At 41.9% G+C, this 18,978-nt stretch overlaps 1 long non-coding RNA gene across 1 annotated transcript; it reads left to right on the plus strand.

Moving 5' to 3' along the window:
- The first annotated feature begins 4,015 nt into the window (after positions 1–4,015).
- On the plus strand, positions 4,016–7,856 carry LOC149981674 (uncharacterized). Its single transcript, XR_016482406.1, has 2 exons — positions 4,016–4,402; positions 5,622–7,856. It is a non-coding gene; the product is annotated as an uncharacterized LOC149981674 (long non-coding RNA).
- Positions 7,857–18,978: the final 11,122 nt, after the last annotated feature.

Genomic DNA, 18,978 nt, shown 5'->3' on the forward strand with positions numbered 1-18,978 from the left:
TTCAATATGGTGATAGAATTTAGGAAGTCTCGTTCTCGGGTTAGCTTTGTTAATCCCCGGCTACAATAAATGCAGCCTCAGGATTTATGGTTTACAGTTTACATAGAGTCCATTGAAGTCCTTTCAGGGCTGACAAGGAATCTCCTTGGGGGTGGGATATACACGTTTGTGACTATAATCGAAGAGAATTCTCTTGGAAGAAAACGCGGTCGGCATTTGATTGTAAGGAATTCTTGGTCAGGTGAACAAAATTACTTGAGTTCCTGTATGTTGTTGTGATTACACCATAAGGCATACACCCCCGCCCTTCTTCTTACCAGAGAGATGTTTGTTTCTGTTGGGGCGATGCATGAAGAACCGGGTGGCTGTACCGACTCTGACAACATATCCCGAGTGAGCCATGTTTACGTGAAACAGAGAATGTTACAATCTCTGATGTCTCTTTGGAAGGCAACTCGTGCCCTACTTTTGTCCACCTTTTTATCTAGATATTGGACATTGGCGAGTAATGTGCTCGGGAGAGGTGGATGGTGTGCTCGCCTTCTGAGTCTGACCAGTAGGCCGCTCCGTCTTCCTCTCATGCGGTGACCACGTTTTTTTGTGTCGTTCTCTAGAATAAGATCCCATGTCCAGGGTGGAGGTCCGAACAAATTATCCGCTTTGGGAAAGACGTATTCCTGGTCAAAATGTTGGTTAAGTTATCATCAATTTTATATCCAATAGTTCTTCCTGGCTGTATGTAATAGCACTTAATATTTCCTGGTCTAACAATGTAAGAAATAATACATAACATAATACGTAAAAAAAACTAATTGCATTGTTTCCTAATGACCTGAAGCGAGGCAACCATCTCTGTCGGCGCCATCTTGCAATATATCTGACTAGATATCCACCTTTCCCTTTCCTTTTATCTTTCCTCCTCTCTGGTGCTCGTTGTCACAAGTTGTCTCATCATTACGCACATCATCATTATGTGCACGCTACTCGTGCTTGTTATATTGTTCAATGTTCCGTTTGTTATTAAACTCACCACCTGCACTTGCTTTCCGACTCCCAGCGTATACATTACAGTATGTTGTGTGTGAATGGATGAGAATGGATTGGATGAGTGGATGAATGGATGAGTAAGCACATGTATAGAGGGGTGTAAATGTGATTCAGAAGGAGGGGGGGAAACAGAGGTTGGGATAAACTTGGCCTGGGTGGGTAAGGGAGGGCAAGTGGTGATAAGCCCACACACTCTATACAGATGAAGTCGGATGTTTACATACACCTTAGCCAAATACATTTAACCTCAGCATTCCACAATTCCTGACACTTAATCCAAGTACAAATTCCCTGTTTTAGGTCAGTTAGGATCACAACTTTACTTTAAGAATGTGAAATGTCAGAATAATAGTAGAGAGGAATGATTTATTTCAGGTTTTATTTATTTCATCACATTTCCAGTGGGTCAGATGTTTACATACACTCAATTAGTATTTGGTAGCATTGCCTTTAAATTGTTTAACTTGGGTCAAACGTTTTAGGATAGCCTTCCACAATAAGTTGAGTGAATTTTGGCCCATTCCTCCTGACAGAGCTGGTGTAACTGAGTCAGGTTTGTAGGCCTCCTTGCTCGCAGACACAGTCACGGTTGGGATGGTGTTCTTCGGCTTGCAAGCCTTCCTCTTTTTCCTCCAAACAAAACAATGGTAATTATGGCCAAACAGTTCTATTTGTTTCGTCAGAGGACATTTCTCAAAAAAGTACGATATTTTGTCCCGATGTGAAGTTGCCACCACAGTCTGGCTTTTTTATGGCGGTTTTGGAGCAGTGGCTTCTTCCTTGCTGAGCGACCTTTCAGGTTATGTTGATATAGGACTTGTTTTACTGTGGATATAGATACTTTTGTACCCGTTTCCTACATAATCTTCACAAGGTCCTTTGCTGTTGTTCTGGGATTGATTTGCACTTTTCGCACCAAAGTACATTCATCTCTAGGAGACAGAACACGTCTCCTTCCTGAGCGGTATGACGGTTTCGTGGTCCCATGATGTTTATACTTGCGAGCTATTCTTTGTACAGATGAACGTGGTACCTTCAGGCTTTTTGCTCCAACGGGTGAACCAGACTTGTGGAGGTCTACAATTTATTTTCTGAAGTCTTGGCTGATTTATTTGGATTTTCCCATGATGTCAAGCAAAGAGGCACTGGGTTTGAAGGTAGGCCTTGAAATACATCCACATGTACACCTCCAATTGACTCAAATTATGTAAATTATCCTATCAGAAGCTTCTAAAGCCATGACATCATTTTCTGGAATTTTCCAAGCTGTTTAAAGGCACAGTCAACTTTGTATATAAACTTCTGACCCACTGGAATTGTGATACAGTGAATTATAAACTAAATCATCTGTCTAACAATTGTTGGAAAAATGACTTGTGTCATGACAAAGTAGATGTCCTAACCGACTTGCCAAAACTATAGTTTGTTAACATGAAATTTGTAGAGTGGTTGAAAAACGAGTTTTAATGACTCCAACCTAAGTGTATGTAAACTTCCGACTTCACCAGCTCCGGAGGTCTACGTCACTGGCCTTTTAGGCGTCACTGAACTGGATCATTACCACCAACCCCGGACTGTCTTGTCTCATTATTCACAGCTGGTTCCCATTCCCCCTGATTAGTATGTGTATATATGTCCTCTCTGTTCCCCATTGTCCTTGTTGGTTATTGTTCCATGCCTGTTGGTCTTGTGAGTACCTGTGCTCTTTTGTATCGGCTTGCGTGTTACTGTGTTAGTGTGCACTTGTTATTACCGGTGTCATCCCATGTATTTATTAGAGGTTTACACCACGCTCTGTTTGGGTTACAGCCCTGTGTCACATACACGTGTTTGTTTAACAGGTATTAGTGAACATGAATATAAACTAAACTTATTCGCAAATGATCTCCTGATATACCTGACCAATAATGAAAACTCAATTCTGTAACGTTCGTCTGTGGGAGAAAGAGATGAGGACCAAGAAGCAGCGTGGTAAGTATTCATTATGCCTTTTAATGAAAACAAATACTCGAACAAAACAACAAAACGATAAACGAGTGACACAAAACTGTCCTGTCTGGTAACATACACAAATACAGAAAATAATCACTCACGAAACACAATAGAAAACAGGCTCCCTAAATATGGTTCTCAATCAGGGACAACGATTGACAGCTGCCTCTGATTGAGAACCATACCAGGCCAAACACAGAAATAGCAAATCATAGAAAAACACAGACAACCCACCCAACTCACCATACTAAAACAAAGACATTTTACGTGAACCAATATCACTCCATAAAAACACAACCTTATCAAACAATCCTTTTCAGTATTCACCCATAAATTGGTCCACATGGGAAACTAAAGGCATAGAATCCGTAAATTACTTGGTAACAGGAAATACTTTTGAATTCTGTCATGGAAATAAATGTAATTTTGGACTGACCAATGTAGATTCAAATACATGTACTTAAAAGTTACATGTCACAACATTTTTATTTCAAATCAAAATATTTAAGTTAGAAAAGAATGCTCATATGATAAGATATACAGAGCCTTGCAGAGAGCATATCCAATTTACAAAAATATTACTATTGGAACCATGTTGGCACAAGATGGAGGGACATTTGGAGCGTAGCTAATGAAATACAGAATACAAATACAGCCTAATCCAGTATAAACTAATGTGTAGAATTTGTGACTCGTTTCAGGGAACTAGGCGAATGTCGCAAGTCACAGCAGAGGCATTTGACTTCACAGCAGAGGCATTTGAATGTTTATTTGTATTTTTTTTATCAAAAGGCTATTTTTGGGCAGAAATGCCTTCTGGAACCTTGAACTTTCATGTGCCTTAATAACAAACTTGTATGCCATCTGTAAATATGATTAAAGTTCTTAAATTACGAGTCCAGTTGGTTTAGCCACAGAAAAAGCCAGGAACCTTCCCACTAGCCATGATTGGCTGAGATAATGAATGTGCTGGACATGAAATTCGGATTTGTCTGCCATGTTGCATTCTTTGTCTATAAAGTGAGCTGCTCGTTATGTTGATAATCCTTTCTACTGCAGTTATTTTTGAAAGATATAACGTTAGCCATGGACAACTGCAAATGTGTTGCTACTGCTCTCAATAACATTGCTGCCTTGAATTTATCAGGGCAGAAAAAACTTCTGATGGACTATTTTCAGGAGGACGATTGTACCATGCTGATTTTCTTTGACTCTTATGGCATGGCACACGGTCAATGTGAACCAGAGTGACTTGACACAATGAGCCAAGAAAGTTGTACAAAGAAAATGGAAATGACACAGGACGTCTTATTTCATGAAAGGGGTTTGCAGTCTGCTGTGTAGCGTTCATCCATGTATACGGGTAAGAGTCCAGCTACAGTTTCAGATATAAGTTTATAATTTTGTCAGAAAGTCGTTTTCATTGCAAGTTAAAGCTTTCTGTTAGCTAGCTAACTGACATTAGGTGGCTGGCTCGCTAGCTAACATTTGCATTCAGTGTAGGATCTGTGTAGTAATATTATCTCAGAAATCCATTTGCATTGCTAGTTATAGCCTAATGTTAGCTAGCCTGGTGCGTGGGTCTGGCACAGTCTTCACCAGACGGCTAGCACGCACCTCAGGACGAGTATGGAGAGCTGACTCAGGTGACATAAAATCCCAGACACGCTCCGTCGGGCGGTCGTGCCTCATGCACCAACACAACAACTCCCTCATTACTCTCTCCTCCAATCTCCCCATTAACTCTGTCTCTGCTTCGCTTCCGTTGTTCACCTCCAATTACGCCCTGACCGGCTCCGGTTCCATCCTTGGCTCCTTACGATAAGCACGGGGAGAAGGCTCAGGTCTGACTCCTGACTTTGCCACACTCCCTTTGTGCCACCCCAAGACATTTTTGGGGCTGCCTCTCGGGCTTCCTTGCCAGCCGTACCAACTCCCCGTAGTGTTTCCGCTCAACCTTAGCTGCCTCCAGTTCCTCTTGTGGACAGAGATACTCCCCAGCCTGTGCCCAGGGTCCCTTGCCTTCCAGTATCTCCTCCCATGTCCATTTCTCCAGATGGCTCTGCTGCTCCTCACCACGCTGCTTGGTCCTTTGGTGGTGGGTAGTTCTGTAACGCTTGTCGTTGGTGGAAGGAGAAGAGGATCAAAGTGCAGCACGGTACATATTCATAATAATTTAATAAAGAATGAATACTGAATAAAACAACAAACCGACAAACAGTTCTGCAAGGTGCAACAAAACACTAAACAGAAAATAACTACCCAGAACCCATAGTGGTAAAACAGGCTGCCTAAGTATGGTTCTCAATCAGAGACAACGATCGACAGCTGCCTCTGATTGGGAACCATACCAGGCCAAACACAGAAATGCAAAACCTAGAACAAAAACATAGAATGCCCACCCCAACTTACGCCCTGATCAAACTAAAACAGAGACATAAAAAAGGAACTAAGGTCAGGACGTGACAGTCAGCCACTTGCATGAACGCATAAATTGGATTATAGAACAGCATATGAATACAACACAGAAATTAGTTATAATAAAAGCACAAACATGAATTCCCATTACATCTGTTTTACAGCTTCGATGCTCAGAAGCCTGGTGGTGTTGTTGCCAAGGAGCGTTTGGACTCAGCCGGGACCAGGTTTCAGCTGCTGTGCAATGCTGATATTCTTACTCCCATAGATCGACTGCCTGTACAAGCACCACCTGCACTGGACACAGATAGACAAACTTATCTTTTAGAGAAGATTAGGGAGCTTTGCGACAAAGAGGCTATGGACATCAGATGCCCTGCACCAAAGTCAAGGGCAGGACAGAAACAGGCTCTACGAATATAGATTCCCTTGTTAATGCGTGGGTCGGACAGACCAGTTCATCACTGGGGGCGAGATCCCAGTCATCAGCACTATCTGCAGTGCCTCTATGGACATTCACATTACTCTCTCCTAACACACACGCCATATATTGCTGCTACTATTTATTTTTTATATTGCTGCTCAGCCACTTTACCCCTGACTGTTTGCATATAACTATCTCATCTATCACCAGTATCACTGATATTGTTCTTGTACATATTTTAAATTATTTTGTTCTTTCTCTACTTCTATTTTTTATTTATATTGACACTATCTATTTTTGATATTGCTACAATGCAAGTAACCATTTCACTGTACTGTTTACACCTTCTGTAGAGACCCATCCACCTAGCAAGATGTGGCTGGGGTTATAGCATTTCTTTCAGATGACCCATCAATTTAGACAAGTGTGTCTGGGTAAGCGTCATCTAATATTTAAAAATATTTTATATCTGGGCACTTTCTGTTTACCTGGAATTTTTCCTTATTGTAGGCTACTACTTTTACCACTTTTAGTCTTAATCTTTACCACACTACATGACCTTTAGCACATGACCTCACATGTGAATACTTAAAGAGATGGGTGGGGCTAAGGCTTTAGAAGGTGTGAACAATGCTGAATGGGTGTAGACAAAAGAGCTCTCCAGAAGTTTACCAAACATTCAAGGGCCGTTTTCTCAAAAAGTGGGATTACAAGTTTATCAACTTTCAAAGCAGAATTCATTTCCCATTGTTCCTCAAATGCAGTGTATGATATACCATTTTGTATCTCTGTGTCCCTACTTTTATCCAATGTAAAAAAATATTTGTTTCAAATTTTGCTATATAAGACCCTTGTTAATTGTTAATCAAGGCGGTCGGTTACAAAATTCCCAAATTCTACAGCAGAACAGCAGAGTCATGTCTTAAGTGGAGAAATAATGATTCAATAATCCATGCTTTCTGGGAACGCTATAAAGTCCAAAAGTTATGGGCGGAGCTTGAAAGTTGGCTATTAAGCTGGTTGAGAGAATGCCAAGAGTGTGCAAAGCTGTCATCAAGGCAAAGGGTGGCTGTTTAACACTTTTTTTGGTTACTATATGATTCCATATATGTTAATTCATATTCTACAATGTAGAACATAGTAAAAATAAAGTAAAACCCTTGAATGAGTAGGTGTATCCAGACTTTTGACTGGTACTGTACATTAGCTAGATAGCTAGCTACCACACAAAGGTATAGTTAATATGCATCATAAAGCCAAAGTCATTCCTTTTCTTTTTGTCATAATCAACAAAAACATTTATCCAGTTTTGCTCCTGATGAGATGAGACTAGCTAACGTTATCTAGCTAGCTGTATCATTAGGCTACAGTACATTTTGGGTATAGCAAACAAAGCTAGCTAGCTCAACTTGGCTAGCTTGGCTTGTAATAGTACCAGCAAGTCCGTTATGGCTGAATCGATTACAAAATTATACTCTACGGAACAACACTGCCTTGTGTAAAAAGAGAGCATAAGTTGCTAGCTAGCTACCGAGAGCAAAACACCATACTAATATGTCAGTTGACCTCCTGGTCCAGCTGGTCTAGGCTGCCACCACTAGTTGATCAAGGAGGTTCTGAAAAACGTCTCCAGCACCCCTCTATCCACACGTGCATCGAAACATTGATGGTCTGGCTCACACACTCGATCCAAGGGGTCTGCAGTGACCCGCGGCCATAATACCGCAGACTGAAGGAAAAGCAGCCAACAAGTGCTCAGCATATGTGGGAACTCCTTCAAGACTGTTGGAAAAGCATTCCAGGTGAAGCTGGTTGAGAGAATGCCAAGAGTGTGCAAAGCTGGGTGGTTATTTTGATTTGTTTAACAGTTTTTTGGTCACTACATAATTCCATGTGTTATTTCATAGTTTTGATTTCTTCACTATTCTTCTACAATGTAGAAAATAGTACAAATAAAGAAAAACCCTGGAATGAGTAGGTGTATCCAAACTTTGAGTGGTACTGTAAAATGTATAAATGCCATTGTATGTGCTTGCTTATCATCTCTGATTCTCTGCTAGGCATGCAATATCAAGTGTGCCTATATTTAGTGTGGTCTCATTTAAATTATCAATAGCCTATACTAAGCTATAGACCTAGGAAATACGAAGTGCATGCTCGGAGAAGCACAGAGGAAAGTTACATTTCAAAGAAAATAACTTCCTTCCTGAGTTTTTGCGCTGCTGGGATGATGTAAATAAAGCTAGGCTACACGGCAATGGATAACCCAATAATGAGCCCTGGCCTACCCTGCTCTTGCTGATGTAAACATTTTTGTTTTCCTAACCAATGGCTGAACTTTGTAAAGGTGGCGCTTCAGCGGGTGAGTCAAAGGCTTCTCACAAAAATAATTTTAGATTTGTCCTAAAAAATGAAATATATCTGTGGCTGGTAAAGGATGGACCTAGTGCTATGGTAGGAGTTGACTTTACTGATAAATGCAAAGATCAGAATAATAAACATGTAAAATGAAAATATTGCTGTTGAACCACCAATTCTGTAACATCAATTGTATGGGGTTGGAAGGGGTGTTGGGGAGGATAAGAAAGTTAAGAATCATAAAATTAGCATTATTAGCACTTCCATGCATAATGTAACGTTTGGTTTCCCATTTTGGGAGGAAGTTGCCAAAACTTTGCAGTGGCCAATTGGAAAACCCATTGTCACTAAATGTAGTGTCAAAAAATCTTAGGAATATCTGGGGCAAGAATAGAGGTAACATTTATACATTCTATTGCAGGTGACACCAAGGTGAAATTAAACTAAATGGCACAAACAAATAATGTAATGGGGTTCAGGTACAAAAACATTTATCTATGGAGAATTTAAATAAGGGAATGTCAACAAAAATCGGATCCGCACCCTCTGCCTTTTAAAAACAATCGCAGCTGTGGTATTTATGTGTGCTTGTTCTCTAAAGCAGTCTTATGAGAGGGCAATGTGAATATACTTTTTCACAATGGCATCCAAGACTATGTTTTACATGAGTTATCGAAGATTACTTAGTGGAAAGAAGTTATGATTTTGTAACGGATTTCCTCCTCTTCGTCTGAGGAGGAGTAAGGATCGGACCAAAACGCAGCGTGGTAAGTGTCCATATTGATTTAATCAAAAACACAACTGAACACTGGAACAAAATAATAAACGTGAATCAACTAAACCGAAACAGTTCTGTAAGGTGACAACACACACTAGACAGAAAATAAACACCCACGAAACCCAGGTGGAAAAAGGCTACCTAAGTATGATTCTCAATCAGAGACAACTAACGACACCTGCCTCTGATTGAGAACCATACAAGGCCGAACACAAAAACCAACATAGAAAAACAAACAGACTGCCCACCCCAACTCACGCCTTGACCATGCTAAAACAAAGACAAAACAAAGGAACTAAAGTCAAAACGTGACAGATTTTAAACTTGAATATATAGCAGACTGATTAAATATTAAATATGCTTAATGATGAAATGATATTTAAGTATAGATGTGTTATTTATTTCATATAGTGGTGGGCACCAATATCAAACATTTTATATGATATCGATACCGTTTGATAGCAATATGAGCAAGGCATATTTTAAATATTGCTTTATTCTTCCTGTTCTGAAAAAAGCATACTTGACTGTTCCTGTGTGCACAAAGCCCTCTCACAGACCTTCTAGCAGGCCACTTAGCACTCTTTAAAAAATTAACACTAAAACAAAAACAGGCTGCACAGCATTCTTAATTGCATGCTGATGGGCCATCAATTTTGGATGGTCTTTACATTGTAATAAAACTAGTAAGGTCGGTTTGTACCAACAGAACACACCAAACAGTTGTCTGGAATTCACAGAAAAGTGAACATTCACGAAGTTGCAAAGTATTTTCTTCGAATCATTATAATATAAATATTGAATCTAAAAATGCAACTGATATCGATATAGATTTTCCAAATCGGTGCCATTCACTAATTTTATGGATTTTTTTGATGAGGGTTTCCAATGAATGAATGTATCATAAAGTGTGTCAGACCATTAATTTTTTGGCGAAACCTTTTAGAAAATGGGGGACTGTAGTGATTGTGTACCTGTAGCTCAGTCTATATTCATGATGCTTAAATTGTAAATTAATTCAATTTTCATTTTGACTAAAAAGTTTGCCTTGTGTGTTTGCTTTTTGAGTGTTGATAGTTTAGTGTGTGTATATATACTGTAAGCATTGACTTCAGGACCATGGTTATCACCGCGTCATTTGAAGGGGGTTTCGACAGACCGCACAGAATAAACCCAACCACACTTTTACCTCTGCACAAAGAATAGTCTATTTCTATATAAACCAAAATGAAATGTATAGATCTACAGTGTATTGCATTGAACCAATGGAATGGGTGGAGTATAAAAATTTGCTGGGTATATAGACCTCAGTCCCACATGAAATAACACCGTAAACACTACAGACCCTACTAAGTACTAACCATCCACAACAACAACACTGAACTAGGGAAAATGGAGGACAGAAGATGGCTGCGCTGAATGCCTTGATATTTTTTTAATTAATCAATGTCCCTAAAACCGACTAAATAGCAGTGTACCTCTCCAACGATGATCCGTTAACTCGTGGGCAATGGCATCCAAACTGGAAAACAACACAAAAAAATGTGTAAGGATATTGACAAATACTACCAACACAGTCAAAGCCAAAACATGTCAGAGAGTAACCACAGAAAGCATGGAGAACCAAACTATGAGATTCCTCGACAGACACAGTTTACCTATGCTTTTCGTCTCCCGGTACTGCTAAAATCGCTAAATGACAAATTGTGACCATTTCAGGAAAGTAGACGTATGTCGCAATTCATGATTTCACAGTAGAGCCATTTTAAGGTTCAATTTTTTTGGCAGAAATGCCATCTTGAACATGTGAACTTCCATGTGCCTTAATAACAAACTTGTATGCCGTCTGTAAATACTAATAAAATTGTTACATTACGAGCCTCGTTGGTTAAGCCACAGAAAAAGTCAGCAACTTTCCACTAGCCATGATTGGCTGAGATAATGAGTGGGCTAGACATGCCGAGAGATGAGTTTGGATTGGTCTGCCATGTAGAAGCCTTCTGTCTATTTGAGCTGGTCAGTCTGTGTTGGTAATCCTGTTGAACGTGTCCTTTTTATGTATCATGTGGTGGAGCTGCATAAGTGTTGCTCTCTACTTTATGGAGGATTGAGTTTTGAAATCAGTGGAATTAGAGTATGATAGCTAAAGAGATGTAGAAAACACCTGTCTCCGGATTACATCTTCAAACTAAGGGCAACTGTGGCATGGCATCCATGACAGGGAGACGCATCCATCATGCATGATGATGTAAGATAGTCTAGCTAGTTACATTTTCAGATATTACACATTTCTAATTGACAGAGTGGTTTCATTTCAAGCAAAATTGTACTGTTAGCTAGCTATTAATGTTAGTTGGCTGGCTCCCTAGCTAACGTTAAATAAAATCAAATAACATTTTATTGGTCAAATTGTCACGTTCTGGCCTTAGTTTCTTTGTTTTGTCTTTTGTTTTAGTATGGTCAGGGCGTGAGTTGGGTGGGTTGTCTATGTTAGTTTGTCTATGATTTTCTATTTCTGTGTTTGGCCTGGTATGGTTCTCAATCAGAGGCAACTGTCAATCGTTGTCCCTGATTGAGAATCATACTTAGGTAGCCTTTTTCCACCTGTGTTTCGTGGGTATTTATTTTCCGTGTTAGTGTCTGTACCACACGGGACTGTTTCGGTTTGATTTACTTCACGTTTGTTTTGTTCAGTGTTCGTTATTCATTAAAAAACATGAACACTTACCATGCTGCGTTTTGGTCCTCCGATCCTTCATACTCCTCCTCTTTATCAGAAGTAGTATGAGGAGTAGTCACAAATAAACATGGTGAACAGATGTTATTGCGAGTGTAGTGTAGTGAAATGCTTGTGTTTCTAGTTCCAAAAGTGCAGCAATATCTAATAAGTAATCTAACAATTCCACAACCCTTACCTAATTCACACAAATCTAAGTAAAGGAATGGAATAAGAATATATATATATATATGGATAAGCAACGATCGAGCGGCATAGGCAAGATGCAATAGATGGTATAAAATACCGAATATACATATGAGATGAGTAATGCAAGATATGTAAACATAATTAAAGTGGCATTATTAAAGTGACTAGTGATCTATTTATTAAATCAATCAATCACATGTATTTATAAAGCCATTCTTTCCTCAGCTGATGTCACAAAGTGTTGTACAGAAACCCAGCCTAAAACCCAAACAGCAAGCAATGCAGGTGTAGAACCACAGTGGCTAGGGAATACTCCCTAGAAAGGCTGGAACCTAGGAAGAGTTTCTGGGAAGATCACACTTCTCCGGCGTGCCAGTGGCCATCGAAGGTGAGCATTTTCCCACTGACTTCACTCACTCATCACCCAGTCACCCAGGGGCACAACACAATGCCGAGATTCCATTTACTTTAGTCAATTTAATTTATGAGTGCAATGAGATAATGTAATGTTTACCAAGTATGCAGCAGAAATCCCATTATTGGGGTTAAAGCATACTTGATGCGAATTTTCGCAGCTTTTTGTTAAAAATCACGCAACATTTCAAAGTCCTGCTATTCATGCCAGGAATATAGTATATGCATATGATAAGTATGTGTGGATAGAAAACAATCTGAAGTTTCTAAAACTGGTTGAATCGGGTCTGTGGCTATAACAGAACGTGTTTAGGAGTAAAAATCCCTGGTAAAACTGTTTACCAAAAACAAAAATAAAATATTCGTCCGCCATTCAATGAATTGTTTAAGTTTATCCTTGGTTACAACACGAATAGACCCCTCCCTTCTTGAGGCGCACCACAGTATGTTGTGAAACTGAAAAAATGGACGATATTTTCCAGACTTGCTGCTATCGAATACAGATCGCCCCGTGATCAATTTGATACATCATTAACATTTATTAATACCTAAAGTTGGTTTAGAAACGTCGTTTGAAGTGATTTGTAAAAGTTTATAGGCGACTTTTGTAATTTTAAAAAGTGACGTTGCGTCTTGTAAATGGACTTTTTGCAGCATCAGACTGGCCTTCAGCAAATGACATTTTGGGTATACAATGATGGATTTAATCGGGAAAAAGACCCAATTGTGATGTTTATGGGACATATAGGAGTGCCAACAAAGAAGCTCGTCCAAGGTAATGAATGTTTTATATTTTATTTCTGCGTTTTGGGTAGCGCCGGCTACCGCAAAATCTGTTGTTTACGTGTCGTGCTGGTATTTTGGGGGGTGCATGCTATCAGATAATAGCTTCTCATGCTCTCGCCGAAAAGCATTTTACAAATCTGACTTGGTGGCTAGATTCACAACGAGTGTAGCTTTAATTCAGTACCTTGCATGTGTATTTTTATGAAAGTTTGAGATTTAACGAGTACTAAGTAAAGTACTATAGGTGGCGCTCTGAAATTTCCGCTGAGCGGTCCCTGTACAGGGACCACCTCCATAAAAGGTTAAGAGTATGAATTATTAGAAGGCTACTTGAGAGAAGGTTTGAATCTTAAGCAACCATGCCCCGTGGTGAGTAGGCCAACATGTTTTTTGCCATGCTGTTAAATCATAATAATTATCCAGTTTAAACCTATTAGGAGGGCATAATGGTACACCTGGGCTGCGTCCAGGACTAAAGTAGTGGACTAAATGTAAAATAGGGTGCCATGGGCTCATTTGGCTAACTGTAATTCCGTTAATACCTCGGTCAGCTTTCGTAACTCTCTACGCTGTGCACGCATATCCCTGAGTTTCACTATCTGTACACTGAACCATTCTACTGTGTATTAGATCACAAGGCCTTTAATACCACTCAAAGCACAGACCCTGGTATTACAGATTGGATCGTCGGACGCATTACGGGTCTGTGACAGTCTTAGTATTCAGGGTGCTTTAGGAAATGTAATTGCATTATATGGGTCCAGTCTCTTCAAAAAGTAATTAAATTATCTATGGGTCCTTCGGCGAGAAAGGGAAATAGAAAGTAATGCTTTATGCATTATTCATAAAATGTACTAGAAGCTCATTAAGTAAAAAGGGCCACTTCATGTTTTGATAACCTTTTATATATTATTTCTGAGAGGGGCTCATTGTTTGCAGAAAACAATGGATGCATCCCAAATGTCATCCTATTCCCTATGTAGTGCACTATTTTTGACCAGATGTTTTGGTCAAATGTAGTGCATTATGTAGAAAATATGGTATCATTGTTTCACCAAGCTATATTAAAATATTGGGCATGTGAGAGTTTCACAGAGTTAATTCTACTAATATATTTAGTTTTACTTGTATATGGTTTTATTTTTTTTTATCTTGTTTCATTATCTGTAATAATTGAAATATACATACAAAAAACATATCCATTTACTGGTCAATCAAGGTGTAACGGTTGTCGTAGGTGGAAGAAGGTGAGGACCAAGGTGCAGCGTGGTACATGTTCATAATTATTTTAAAAGAACACTGAAAAATACGAAAACAACAACGTGAACAAACGAAACAGAAACAGTTCTGGTACAGATACGAAACAGAAAACAACTACCCACACCCATAGTGGGAAAACAGGCTGCCTAAGTATGGTTCTCAATCAGAGACAACGATAACCAGCTGCCTCTGATTGGGAACCATACCAGGCCTAAACATAGAAACACAACACCTAGACATACAACATAGAATATCCACCCACATCACACCCTGACCAAATGAAAAATAGAAACATACAAAGCAATCTACAGTCAGAGCGTGACAGTACCCCCCCCCCCCCCCCCAAAGATGCAGACTCCGGCCACAAAACCTAAACCCATAGGAGAGGGTCGGGGTGGGCATCTATCCGCGGTGGCGGCCCTGGCACGGGACGTGGACCCCACTCCACCTTAGTCTGGGCCCACTTAGGAGGCGCCTTAGGACCGGCGACCCCGGACTGGGGACCCTTTCAGCGGGCCCTGAATAGATGGGAAGGGCGACTCTGGCAGCGCCGGAGTGAAGGGCGACTCTGGCAGCGCCGGAGTGAAGGGCGACTCTGGCAGCTCCTGACTGACGGGCGACTCTGGCAGCTCCTGACTGACGGGCGGCTCTGGCAGCTCCTGACTGACGGGCGGCTCTGGCAGCTCCTGACTGACGGGCGGCTCTGGCAGCTCCTGACTGACGGGCGGCTCTGGCAGCTCCTGACTGACGGGCGGCTCTGGCAGCTCCTGACTGACGGGCGGCTCTGGCAGCGCCGGAGTGAAGGGCGACTCTGGCAGCTCCTGACTGACGGGCGACTCTGGCAGCTCCTGACTGACGGGCGGCTCTGGCAGCTCCTGACTGACGGGCGGCTCTGGCAGCTCCTGACTGACGGGCGGCTCTGGCAGCTCCTGACTGACGGGCGGCTCTGGCAGCTCCTGACTGACGGGCGGCTCTGGCAGCTCCTGACTGACGGGCGGCTCTGGCAGCTCCGGACAGGAGGGAGACTCTGGAAGCGCTGGACTGGCGGGAGCACCTGGAGGTAGAAGACGGAGAGACAGCCTGGTGCGTGGGGCTGCCACAGGAGGCCTGGTGCGTGGAGGAGGCACCGGATGGACCGGACCGTGGAGGCGCACTGGAGGTCTCGGGCACCAATCCTGCACAACCTGTCCTGGCTGGATACTCCCTGTACCCCGGCAAGTGCGGCGGGGTGGAGCAGACCGCACTGGGCTGTGCTGGCGAACCGGGGACACCCTGCGTAGGGCTGGTGCCATATAACCCGGGCCGAGGAGACGCACTGGAGACCAGATGCGCTGAGCCGGCTTCATTACGCCTGGCTCGATGCCCACTCTAGCCCGGCCGATATGAGGAGCTGCGATGTAGTGCACCGGGTTATACCTGCGCACTTGGGACACCGTGCACCTCACGGCATAACACAGTGCCTGCCTTTCAACCTCTCGCCATGGTAAGCACGGGGAGTTGGCTCAGGTCTCCTACCTGGTACGTGTTCATAATTATTTTAATAGAACACTGAAAAATACAAAAACAACAGCGTGAACAAACGAAACCGAAACAGTTCTGTCTGGTACAGATACGAAACAGAAAACAACTACCCACACCCATAGTGGGAAAACAGGCTGCCTAAGTATGGTTCTCAATCAGAAACAACGATAACCAGCTACCTCTGATTGGGAACCATACCAGGCCTAAACATAGAAACACAACACCTAGACATACAACATAGAATACCCATCCACATCCAACCCTGATCAAACGAAAAAATAGAAACATACAAAGCAATCTACGGTCAGGGTGTGACAGTACCCCCCCCAAAGGTGCGGACTCCAGCCGCAAAACCTAAACCCATAGGGGAGGGTCTGGGTGGGCATCTGTCCTCGGCGCGGGACGTGGACCCCACTCCACCTTAGTCTGGGTCCACTTAGGAGGCGCCTTTGGAGCGGCAACCCTCGCCGCCGACCCCGGACTGGGGACCCTTTCAGCGGTCCCCAAATAGACGGGGGCTGCCAGAGTCTACGGTCAGGGCGTGACACAATCTACGGTCAGGGCGTGACACAAGTGTATCATGGCTTAATACTATATGTGTTTGTCTCAAATTCTGTAGGTTATTGACTGTGCAATTCGGGGTCAAACGACAGCAGTAGGGCTAGCTCGGAACATTGGAACATGAATTTTAAATAACTGATTTTAGCATTAAAAGACTCCAAAAAACGGCCAATCATTTCAGTGCCATCGTTGGGCCACGGGTGTAAAAGATTCAGCAGACTGCTGTCATTACACATCTGGCTAAAAGACTACTGTAGCTCTGCTGGAGTCACTTTTATTGACACCTTTGACACCTTCTGGAAACAGAAGATACCCTACAGGAATTTTTATTTATTTATTTTTCTACCTTTATTTAACTAGGCAAGTCAGTTAAGAACACATTCTTATTTTCAATGACGGCCTAGGAACAGTGGGTTAACTGCCTGTTCAGGGGCAGAATGACAGATTTGTACCTTGTCAGCTCGGGGATTTGAACATGAAACCTTTCAGTTACTAGTCCAACGCTCTAAACACTAGGCTACCCTGCCGCCCGAATGATGGAGTCCATCCAAATCATCTTGGCTCCAGCCCACGCATTTCAGGGCTGCGTTGAAACAATGACTGGTAAATGATCCAAGACCAGCTCAGTTAATCCCTACCATTGTGACAATGAGTCGTCATAATGCTGCATCAAATTTACATGATCTTAGGGGCATTGGCAAACACAATGTACGTACTTTAATATATGTACCCCTAATTGCACCGAATACACCTGTTTATCCTACAGCTATTGTAAGCAGTAGGCATGAGCCTACTTGTATCTCATATTCTTATTCGTATTTTTTTAAACTGCACTGTCGATAAAATAAATCACTTACCTTTGAAGATCTCCCTCTGTTTGCAATTCCAAGGGTCCATGTTACACAACAAATGGTTGTTTTGTTCGATAAAGTCCTTCTTTATATCCCCAAAAAAGTCAGTTTAGTTGGCGCGTTTGATTCTATAATCCACCCGTTCAACTCGTTCAACACTTCGTCAAAACAAGTCAAACAACTTTTCTAATCAATTGTTGTCTGAGGCTATCCGGAACATATCCCAGTTCATGTGATTGCTTCATTCTTGAAGTGTGGAGTCTGATTGGTCAGACCAGCGTTGTATTGAACTGAGCATAGACGTTTCCTGTTTCAGTTTCTGCCTACAGGCTGGGAGCAACAAAATGGATTCATGTTCAGATTTGCCGAAGGCAGGGCGCGGGAGGGCTTTGTGTGCATGGCAGAAGTTCGAGTAGCGATGATCCAGAATTCTGCAAGCTCGTGTCGTGCATTTGATATGCTGATAGAATTTAGGGAGTATTTATCTTAGGTTAGCTTAGTTAAAATCTCCAGCTACACTAAATGCAGCCTCAGGATGTATGGTTTCCTGTTTACATAGAGTCCATTGAAGTTCTTTCAGGGCCGATGAGGAATCTGCTTGGGGGTGGGATATACACAGCTGTGACTATAATCGAAGAGAATTCTCTTGGAAGATAATGTGGTCGGCATTTGATTGTAAGGAATTCTAGGTCAGGTGAACAAAAGGACTTGAGTTCCTGTATGTTGTTGTGATTACACCATGAGTCGTTAATCATAAGGCATACACCCCAGAGATGCTTGTTTCTGTTGGCGCGATGCATGAAGAAACCGGGTGGCTGTACCGACTCTGACAACGTATCCCAAGTGAGTCATGTTTCCGTGAAACAGAGACACCTTGTTATCTAGAGATTGGACATTGGCGAGTAATATGCTAGGAGGTGGTGGATGGTGTGCTTGCCTTCTGAGTCTGACCATCGGTCTCTCCTGTGGCGACCACGTTGTTTTGGATCGACCTCTGGGATAAGAATGCATGTCCAGGGTGGAGGTCAAAACAAAGGATCCGCTTCGGGAAAGACGTATTCCAGGTCGTAAATTGACATCGCTTTTATATCCAGTAGTTCTTCCTGGCTGTATAGAATAACACTTGAGATTTTCTGAGCTAGCAATTTAAGAAATAGTACATGAAACTGTGTTGTTTGTAACTACCCTGGTAGGTTGACTGACAACCTGATCCAGGTTGCAGGCACTGGTTACAGTTTGAAGTTTTTTCCTGAGTGGGCAGCTTGATGATAGCCAGTCACCTCTTAGAACTACCCATCCCGGATCTGGGAGAATTGTCATCAACTACACTAATTAGCACAGCACAACTGTCAAAACAAAAAATATTACTAGAAAATATTCATATTCATGAAATCACAAGTGAAATATAGTGAAACACAGCTTAGCCTTTTGTTAATCACCCTGTCATCTCAGATTTTGTAATTATGCTTTACAGCCAAAGCAAGACAAGCGGTTGTGTAAGTTTATCGATAGCCTAGCATAGCATTATGTCCAGCTAGCAGCAGGAAGCTTGGTCACGAAAATCAGAAAAGCAATCAAATGAACCGTTTACCTTTGATGATCTTCAGATGTTTTCACTGACGAGACTCCCAGTTAGACAGCA

The sequence above is a fragment of the Oncorhynchus mykiss genome, chromosome 8, assembly GCF_057628025.1.
Source record: "Oncorhynchus mykiss isolate SJ-2025 chromosome 8, ASM5762802v1, whole genome shotgun sequence".
NCBI lineage: Eukaryota > Metazoa > Chordata > Actinopteri > Salmoniformes > Salmonidae > Oncorhynchus > Oncorhynchus mykiss.